This window comes from Panthera leo, chromosome A1, assembly GCF_018350215.1.
Source record: "Panthera leo isolate Ple1 chromosome A1, P.leo_Ple1_pat1.1, whole genome shotgun sequence".
Taxonomy (NCBI): domain Eukaryota; kingdom Metazoa; phylum Chordata; class Mammalia; order Carnivora; family Felidae; genus Panthera; species Panthera leo.
Genome location: NC_056679.1, coordinates 143,281,665 through 143,291,543, shown reverse-complemented (window position 1 = coordinate 143,291,543; position 9,879 = coordinate 143,281,665).

Genomic DNA, 9,879 nt, shown 5'->3' with positions numbered 1-9,879 from the left:
CCACCCACATTAGAGAGGGCAATCTGCTTTACTCAGTCCCCAGTCAGAAATGTTCACCTCAGGGGCACCTGAGTAGCTCAGTTGGTGGAGCATATGACTCTTGATCTAGAATTCTAAATTTGAGCCCCATGTTGTGTATAGAGATTATTTTTAAAAAAAAACAACAAAAAGAGAAATGTTAATCTCACACAGAAGCATCCTCATAAACAGCCTCAGAATCATGTTTGACCAAATGCCTGGGTACCTTGATGCCCAGGCAAGTTGACTCTTAATATCAAGCCTAACACCAATTCTCTTCGCCTGCCACCTAGTTCCCTTAATGACACCTTTTTCCACTTACTTGTTTTCAGAGGAAGGACAGGTACAAATTCCTGATTCCTCCATGCCAGGCTCTCCCCTCCCCAAAATATTCCCCTCCTATCCCACCTTACAGGGCACAGCTGTAAGATGACTCCATGGAGAACTTAGTTTAGCTCATACCAACATGAAACCCCAAATCCATGGCAGAGTAATAGAATGCTTGAAAAGCATCAGGTCAACCTAACCTCTTTAATTTTTTTATGTCCCAGTACGACCCTATGTTTCCCCACAACCTTTCCTGCTCCCCTCTCTACCTCTAGTTCTGCCATCAGAAATAGACTCTGTTGGGGCATCTGGGTGACTCAGTCAGTTAAGTGTCTGACTCGTGATTTCAGCTCAGGCCATGATCTCACGGTTCGTCAGATTGAGCCCTGTGTCAGTGAGGAAACTGCTTGGGATTCTCTCTCTCCTTCTCTCTCTCTGCCCCTCCCCTCCTTGTGCTCTCTCTCAAATAAACGTTAAGAAAGAAAATAAGAAGAAAGAAAGAAAGAAAGAAGAAAGAAAGAAAGAAAGAAAGAAAGAAAGAAAGAAAGAAAAAAAAGAAACAGACCCTCTTAAATTCAAATCTGAACCCATTGATCTGGCTAAATGAAAACAGCTCCACAGTCTATTTGAAATAAAGTCTAACTCTCCATATGTAGATTTTTAGTCATCAGTACTGTGGAAAGAAAATGGATGTTTATTCTTTATGAATCTCAAGCTCATTCATTCATTCATTCAGCAAATATTTACTAAGAGCTTAATGTATTCAATGTCAGAGAAACACAGGTTAAAAAAGTATGTTGTCTGCCTTTAAGGAGTCACATTCTGGTGAGTTACACAGATGATCATACAAGTGTTCATAGGGTAGGAACATAAGTTCCAAATGTCCAGGACAATTCTCTAAAAGCATTTGAATGAATAACCGGATGAGTTAGGCCAATCCTAACTGATTAACTGTTTATTCCTATGAGACTTGGACAGCAAGAGATGGATGAGGTTTTGTGAGGCCCTAAGCTTGCACAATTTGGGAAAGCTACTTTAAGAAAATGAATACAAAAATCTTGCCTTCGCATTTTACAAAATCAGGAGACTATGTGAGCATGTCCCAGGGGACGTGGAAGGGACCCAGGCAAGAAAGGGGCTCTGAAGCTAAAGTCCCATTAGCTTCATGTAAAATCTGTCTCAGCCTCAGTCCATTTGATAAAGTATTAGGTCTTTAAGGACTATTTTAGATTGGGTAGTGGTAAATCTAGGCTCTACAATCACACAGACAGACCTATGTTTGATTTAACCTCTACCAGATACTTCTGTATATTCTGGGAAAAGCTATTTAAATTTCCTAAGCTTCATTTTCCTCCATTAGTAGACCTACTTCATACGGTAGTTGCAAAGATTAAAATGCATAAGCATAGGGGCTCCTGGGTGGTTCAGTTGGTTAAGTGTCCAACTTGAGCTCAGGTCATAATCCCATGGTTCGTGTGTTGGGGACCCGCTTTGGGCTCTGTGCTAACAGCTCAGAGCCTGGAGCCTGTTTTGGATTCCATTATCTGCCTCTCCCCTACTCTCTCTCTCTCTCTCTCTCAAAAATAAACATTAAAACAACTTAAAAAAAATAAAAAATAAAGTACAGAATCATGTAAAACATTTTAGCATAGCTCATAATTAGTGCTTAACAAGTGTTACTATTATTAGCTATTATTAAAATCTGAAGTATCTGAACTCTGCCCCTCTACTTGTCTTCAAAACTCACAATTCTTGGTTCCTTGCAACATGAAATCCCATGGAGCATCTGTAAGGAAACAAAATCTAGAAATTCCAAATCTGGAACCGTGGCGAATTTCCTGGTGAGGAATGGCAGCTGGATCCCTGCTCCCCCACCTGAGGTTCCACTCCGGGTTGATTACTTTGCCACCATTCTAGCTGGCTGACAAGGAATTGTTCCTCTTTGCTGAGACCAAACTGGATTGTGGAAGAAAAAACAAAGAGTAAATTATAGAAGATATTTTTTTTAAAAAAAGGAATAAATCAAAACAAAGTGTATCCAAGGTAGAGTTGGCTTTCTCAAAGATATCTCCCTATACCACACGAAGCCTTAGGAAAAGAAATTTTGCTTAGATTCCTTCTAGCTTCCAACTGCCCTCATCATGGTATATCCCATAGACAAGCACCCAACCCGAGGTGTACAATCCCAGACACAGAACTATGTGGGTTGGGCACTGCAGAAAGATATCACATATAAGGAGGTACCACTCACATTATAGACATCATATATTTTTATATTTATCAAAATTACTTTCTGGCAAACGGCAGCTAAGTGCCTTGTTACATATTCAGTCAGTACATTATAGTTTTATAATCGTTGGAAGTAAAATGTCTTGAGGAAGACTTAGGGAGGTGGTGCCTTTTTCCACTTTGTGCACATGTATCATATAGCTGTGGAGACCCTGACTAGGTATCGAGAATATTCAAGTTCTACATCAAGAGGAACAGAGATCCAGCTCCCTTGTTTATCACCCCACATCTCCTTTGCCCTCTCAGTTCTGATTTCCCATGTAATCTACCTCTTCCCTTAAGAACTGACATAGAGAATTGCTCAGTCCATCAGTCAAGTGTTTACTTTTGCAGAGCTTAATAATATAAGCAGGCATTCATATAATACAATAATCTACAATAATAAATACACATGTGGTAGTAGGGAAGAATTTTCTTATAACATTTCTAAAATACATACACATATGGTTGTTTAAGGCCATGTTTGTTTCAGCAAAAACAAATTTCAGTTACCCAAATGGCTGAAGATATATTAAAGTGGGTAATACAATATGTCTGCTCTTCTTTCTGACAACTTAAGCTTTTATAATACCACACCTAGAACAAGGAAAAGGAAAAATTTTACCAAGTTGATTTGGTTTTCAGTGTAAAGCTCACCAGATACGTCATATTTCTGGAAACATCAGTGAAAAGAGGATGTTTGGTTTTTCAAATGTGTTGGCCCAACATAAATATAGCTATATCCAACAACATCAGACCTAGCCATATTTAGCCTACCCATGCTTAGTATAAGTGTATTTCTTAAAACATGGTCTTTATTGCAATATTTTGTACTATGTTTAATTCTCAATATGTTCTGAGATATAAGTTAAAACCAAGCTTTAATTCTAAATGAAAAAGAAAACAGTTTTATGATATATACCTTGTAGGGGCACCTGGGTGGCTCAGTCGGTTAAACATCTGACTTTGACTCAGGTCATGGTCTCACGGTTTCTAAGTTTGAGATGCATGTCAGGCTCTGTGCTGACGGCTCAGTGCCTGGAGCCTGCTTCAGATTCCGTGTCTCCCTCTCTCTCTGCCCCTCCCCCACTCATGCTCTGTCTCTCTCTCTCTCTCTCTCTCTTTCTCAAAAATACATAAACATTAAAAAAAAGTGTACCTTTGTAACCATAATTTAGAATTTCCAACTTAATTTAGAAAATATTAGCTTTCTTTTGTTTAAACTTTCTTACTGTGGAATATTTCATACCTTCACAAGATTGTGTGTGTATGTGTGTGTGTGTGTGTGTGTGTATGTGTGTATGCAGTTTAAGAAGAATAATAAAAGAATAATTATGTACCTACCATTCATCTTAAGAAATAGAACATTACCAGTACCTTAGAAGTTTCCTTTGTACCTCTCCCCAATGATGTCCCCCTCCCTGTCTGCCCCATAGGTAACCATATGTTAAAACTTTGTTAATCATCCCTCACCTTTATTAATTGACTTATATGTGTGTCTCTAAGCAATATATGGTTTAATTTTGCCTTCTTTCTCAATTTATATAAATGGTATATATATCTAGGCTTGTATGACTTGTTTTTTTGTTCAACATGTTTTTAAGATTTATCTAATCCATTGATAATCCATTGAATGTAATTCATTCATTTTTGCTACCCTGTAGTATTCCACTGTATGAACAGACCACAATTTTGTTATCCATTTTACTACTGATGGATATTTGGGCTGTTTCCCATTTTTCGTGTCTTCATGAACAGTGCTACTGTGAACATTTTTATTCACATCTCCGGGGGAATGTGCACAAATTTCTCTAGAATATAAATCTAAAAGTAGAAAGCTTTAGTATTTATCAAAATAGTTAGATTAAGAAATCAAAGCAATGCCAAACCACGGTATTCAGAGAACATATATTCAAGGATGCTGATGATGATGCTGATTTTCTTGCTGAATAATGGTACAGCAGGAGAGATCATGCTTTGCTCACTAGTTCTGGCTTCAAAATGTACTTCATATCACCAAACTCACTGGGAGAAGCTCCAAAAAACCTAACACAAGCCTCCAGGTTTCTCCTGATAGGGAACAACAGCTAAGAGGGTGGAAGAATCAATGACATGGTTTACCAAGTGATGGTAAATGTTTGCCAAACGATGGAAAGAAGAACTGAAGTCTGAGTACTATTAAGGAGAACATGCCTGGACAGGGACAGGAAAGCTTGACTTCTAAGCTGCCTCTATTTACAGATGGGTATATGATCTTGGGGAAATCAGGTCATTTAACTTGGAATCCGTTTTCACGTCCATAAAATATGAAGTTTGGCTTTAATGACCTTTGGGTCATTTCCAGGACTAAAACTCCAATCCGGTGATTTCAAAATACTTTGGAAAATGACAGTTTTTGTCGCCCCCTAGTGGTTCTTTCTAGCTTTGCAACTAGAGAACCCAGCTCAACCCTTATGGTTGTTAGGGCCTCTCAAAAACTTCCCTGCTTAATGTAATTTAGGCATTGTAATTAAAATGTATGAAAATTAAAGGAAACATTTTGTGAAGTTACTAAAATTTTTGAAAACATACACAAATAAAAAGTTATTTTTCTCACTGACAAGAACTGATATTTAGTTTTAATAATAATGTCCTTGAGCTGTACACTTATAATTTTTGCACTTACTTTCTGTGAATGCAACTCACTTTAAATACAAAGTGAGGAAAAAGTTCTTTGCCCAAGTTGGGGAAAAAAAATCAATTAATTCATCTCTCTTCTACTACATTAATGTCATTAATCATTACCTAGGTAGGTAAAAGACTGGAGAATTCCTAAGGATTAAACAAAATAACTTACACGCGACCTTACCCATAGTAAGCAAATGAATGTATTGAAACGGGTTATGTGAGTGTGAACATGAATCTAAAAAGCAACAATACTTTTTTTTTTTTTTTTTCCAGCTGGAGCCTGATGTGTCCAGTGGTTTGAATATAAAAGAGAAGCATTGATCTACTTTGGACACTCGTGAACAGACTTAACCACTTTAACACCGAGTTTCTCTATTTGCAAGGAAGGAAAAAATTTCGTGATGCCTTTTGAAATGACAAGGACATCATAAAGATTAGTGAGTTGAATGTTGGTAAAAATATCGTGTACCTTAGAAGAGCAGTGTTACGTAAAGACTCAGTGCAGTATCATCAGAAACTGGCTACCAGGGCTCTGTGAAATACACCACATGCTATTTTTGAAATAGGGTATAAAATCGCGACAAGAAAAATAACCCTGCTCACAAAACTATAAAATGTCATTTTTCTTCAAAGAGAGGAAAATAAGAAAAATGAAGACTCCTACCTTTGAATTTAAACACAAAATCAATATATGAAGGAAAAGAATCAAATCTGAGTCCTGAATGCTTTGGTTCTTTGGGCATTTTAATGAATAAATGAAAAATAAGTTTAATTCTATAAAAATACTTTGACAGAAGTTTAATATTTCGTCTTTTTGTTGTTGTTGTTGCCTTTTCAACAGTAGCGCTACCTTGAGAAAGCTATTTCTGTGCTGTTCGCCTGATTTTCATAGACACAGCCCAGTGAAGGGGGGAAAGAATGGCACTGGAGTCATTTTAGCTCTGGCTCCGCCTCTTAAAGTCTAAGTGACCTTGAGCAAGCCACTATAGTTCTCAGACACTTCTATAAAATGGGGTTTTGATCATAACAGTAACTCTCTCACAGTGCTGTTCTGATGTTTAAGTAAGAGTGTGTAAATTCTTTTTAGAGATTGCCAAAATTATTTCCAAATGTTAATGATTGCTTTTTCATCTTTTTTTTTTTTTTTTTTTGCCTGTACAAACCTATCGATCTTGTCTATATCCATTATTAAGTCTTGATAGTTTTACTCCCAATCTCTCATGTCCAGATCTTCCTCTGCACCATTCCGGTTCACCACCTCACCACCCACTTAACCCCACCCCTGACTATCCTAGGGCTTCATTCAAACCACCTCACCACAGAGTGAAATTTCTCATGTGCAAATATAATCATGTTTTTTCTAGTGCTTGGTGTTCTTTATGGCTTCTAGTCATGTGTGGAATGAAATCTCAACTCCGTCACCATCTAGCACTGCCTACCTGTTCAGCTTTATCTTCTGTTTCCCTTCGTGTACTTCACAATAATTCCATGGTTGTGTTTTTTCCTGTCTCCATGCATTTGCACATTTATTCCTCCTGCCTAAAAGGACTTCCTCCTCCCACTGGGCAACTCTGGTACAATATTTCTGCAGAATCTTCTCATTTATTGCTGGCAAAATTCTACTGATGTTTCATGTCTTAGTTCAAAATGTCTCCCTTTTGCATGCTCCCTTTCGACTTTGTTTGGATCTTTTTTTTTTTTTTTTTTTTCAAATTTGTTGCACTTTTTTAGGCTGTTGATTCCTAAAGAGAATTGAGCATGTCTTCTGTTGCTGTCTCCAGTGGCTAGTACAATGCCTTCACCTAATAAACACTTTGTAAGGGTAGGGCTAATCTGTAGCCTTAACACTATAGGTTAAGAGATAATAGCCTTATCCTATCAATCAAGGGATGGATTAGCGCTTGATTGGATTGGGGCAAGGGCCTGTTTGAACTGTTTCCACCTGGGAACTATTCCTTTGTTTTCTGTTCCCAGGTGATAATAAGACGATGTGGTCGGCTATAAAAACTCTGTACCCCGGCTGTTCGGGACCACACTCTGGTCAAGAGCGTCCGTCCCGATCGATCAATCGGTTTGCCTTGCCTCTCATTGTAATAAACTTTGTTGTGACTGTCACTGGTGCCCGTAGCATTCTGTTTCAGGAGTCGTGTGGATGCAACAACTTAATGTTTGTTGAATGAATGTATAGTTTCATATATTCTTAGGCCCTGGACTGATTTCATTTTATAAATCTTACTTTTCTATTTTTGCAAATTAAAAAAAAAATTTTTTTTTTGAGAGGGAGAGACAGACTGTGAGCAGGGGGAGGGGCAGAGAGAGAGGGAGACTCAGAATCTGAAGCAGGCTCTAGGCTCTGAGCTGTCAACACAGAGCTTGATGGGTGGCTCCAATTCATGAACTGTGAGATCATGACCTGAGGTGGAAGCTTAATCGAAAGAGCCACCCAGGTGCCCCGCCTATTTTTGCAAATTTTAATCCCTTCTGTATGTCAGTTTAGCATCCTTCTTTTAGTATCAGGTAAGCAGTTCTTATAACCTTATTTTGGGACATCATTACTGTATCAAATACAACATTATTGCTTAAGTTAGATCTTGTATAATTAGAAGGAACAAAGAATTACTCAAGCTAACTCAAGGGATGAGATGGGGGTGGGAGTGGTTTTTAAGACACTGAGGTGATATTTAGGGGCTCCAAGCACAGGAAGTCTCATGGGATATGAATACACATGGGGCACAGAACATCTTCTTGGCCTCTTGTCACATCTTTGCATCCTTCTCTTCGTTCTCTCCCAACTCCATTTGCTTTTGATTTCCTGATAACTTGGGCTTGACTTTTGGCTACAATTCAAGTTTCCAACATTTTTTTTACATTTTGTCCCCACGACTTCCTCTTTTTTTCTCAAATTTCAGATCCACAAGAGAGAACTCTAAGTGACACAGCTCATCAAGCCACATTCATTCATCAAATATTTAAGGAATATATAATATATGCTAGACATTCTTCTACATTCTGGGGTAAAAGCCCTGGAAGAAACAGATAAAGATGTCTGCTGTCATAGAACTTACTTTATTAGTCACAGACAAATCATCGAACTGGCAATCCCTAGACCAGATACCACCTTTGGGCACCACCATCTGTGGCTGGGCAGTGGGGAGGAGGGTCATGTGGTACAAAACATGGCTGAACGTCAGTAAAAGTGAGCAGGGAAGATTCTCCAGATGGAGGTGTGGGTAGATGTAGAAAGACTTAGGTGCAATTTTAGTTTGAGTCCTCTCTTTATTACTTATATTCCCTTACTTTATTCTCTTTCGTTTTCTATATATCTCATGGAAGGTTTAAAAAACTTTCTTGAAAACTTTTCTTCATTGGACATTCAAGGCCACTAAGACACTTAAACATATTCTTCTAAGTTATGTGTAATCTTGAAAGTCACTTGGAAATTTTTTACTTTAAAGACAATTTAGGGTTTGTAAGGTTTTTTAATAGCTAAAGAGTATATTCCAAGACAGAAAGAATAAACATTTACTCTTGATTTATGTGTATCACCTCATTTTGTGGGTTTCAGATGTTGTTATTCCCATATATATCTATAGTTGGAGGGAAATATTTTAGAAGACTTTAGTAATAAGCCCTAAACTCCATTAAAGTCTGTCATTCAGTGTGCTTCTCCTTGTCTTTCTGGGATTTCTACGTGCGTGAGCACAGGAGTCTATTCAGCATGTTGTTCTTGTCCATTGATAGTTCCATTTCAATTTCTTTACTGTTGATCTTTCTCCCTCTCCTACCGATCCATCTTGTTCTCCCACCTCTTCTCACAGCCCCTGAGTCTGTCTGTCTCCTTGAATTAACTAAGATATAGAACTGAAGTCAATGTTTTGTCTTCAAGATTTTATTTTTAAGTAATCTCTACATTCAACATGGGGCTCAAACTTAACAACCCCAAGATCAAGAATCGGGTGCTCTACCAACAGAGCCAGCCAAGTGCTCCCTGAAGTCAGTGTTTTATTACTGGTGCCACCATTTGGTTGTACTGGGATTGGATATGAGTACCCCATGACCAGATTACCATTTGGTAGAAGCCCTAAAATTTAGTTAGCTGTTAACAGTTGAGAAATAATTACTCAACCATGAGCTCAATTGGGGGGCTTCTCACCAGAGTGAATAACTACCACTCAGTGATACCTTTTCATGTAAAACCTAATTACTGAAACACATAATGCATTATGTAAAATTTCTTAATGATGATGGATGTTTTCATTAGAAAGCTATCACAATTTATAACAATGTAAGGAAATCTAATATCCTTCTACAATCAACAATCTTGCCCATTAGCCTTTGTTATAATTACAGTTAAGTAGCCTACTCGTTAATCCTCTGGTTAAATTAACTCGGGTTTATTTTGGCCCATGCAGATTAAGTTTGCCATAAATCAGGGCACCTGGGTGGCTCAGTAAGTTAAGCGTCTGACTTTGGCGCAGGTCATGATCTCACGGCTTGTGAGTTTGAGCCCCACGTCGGGCTGTGTGGACAGCTCAGAGCTTGGGGCCTGCTTCAGATTCTGTGTCTCTCTCTCTGCCCCTCATCTACTCACACTCTCTC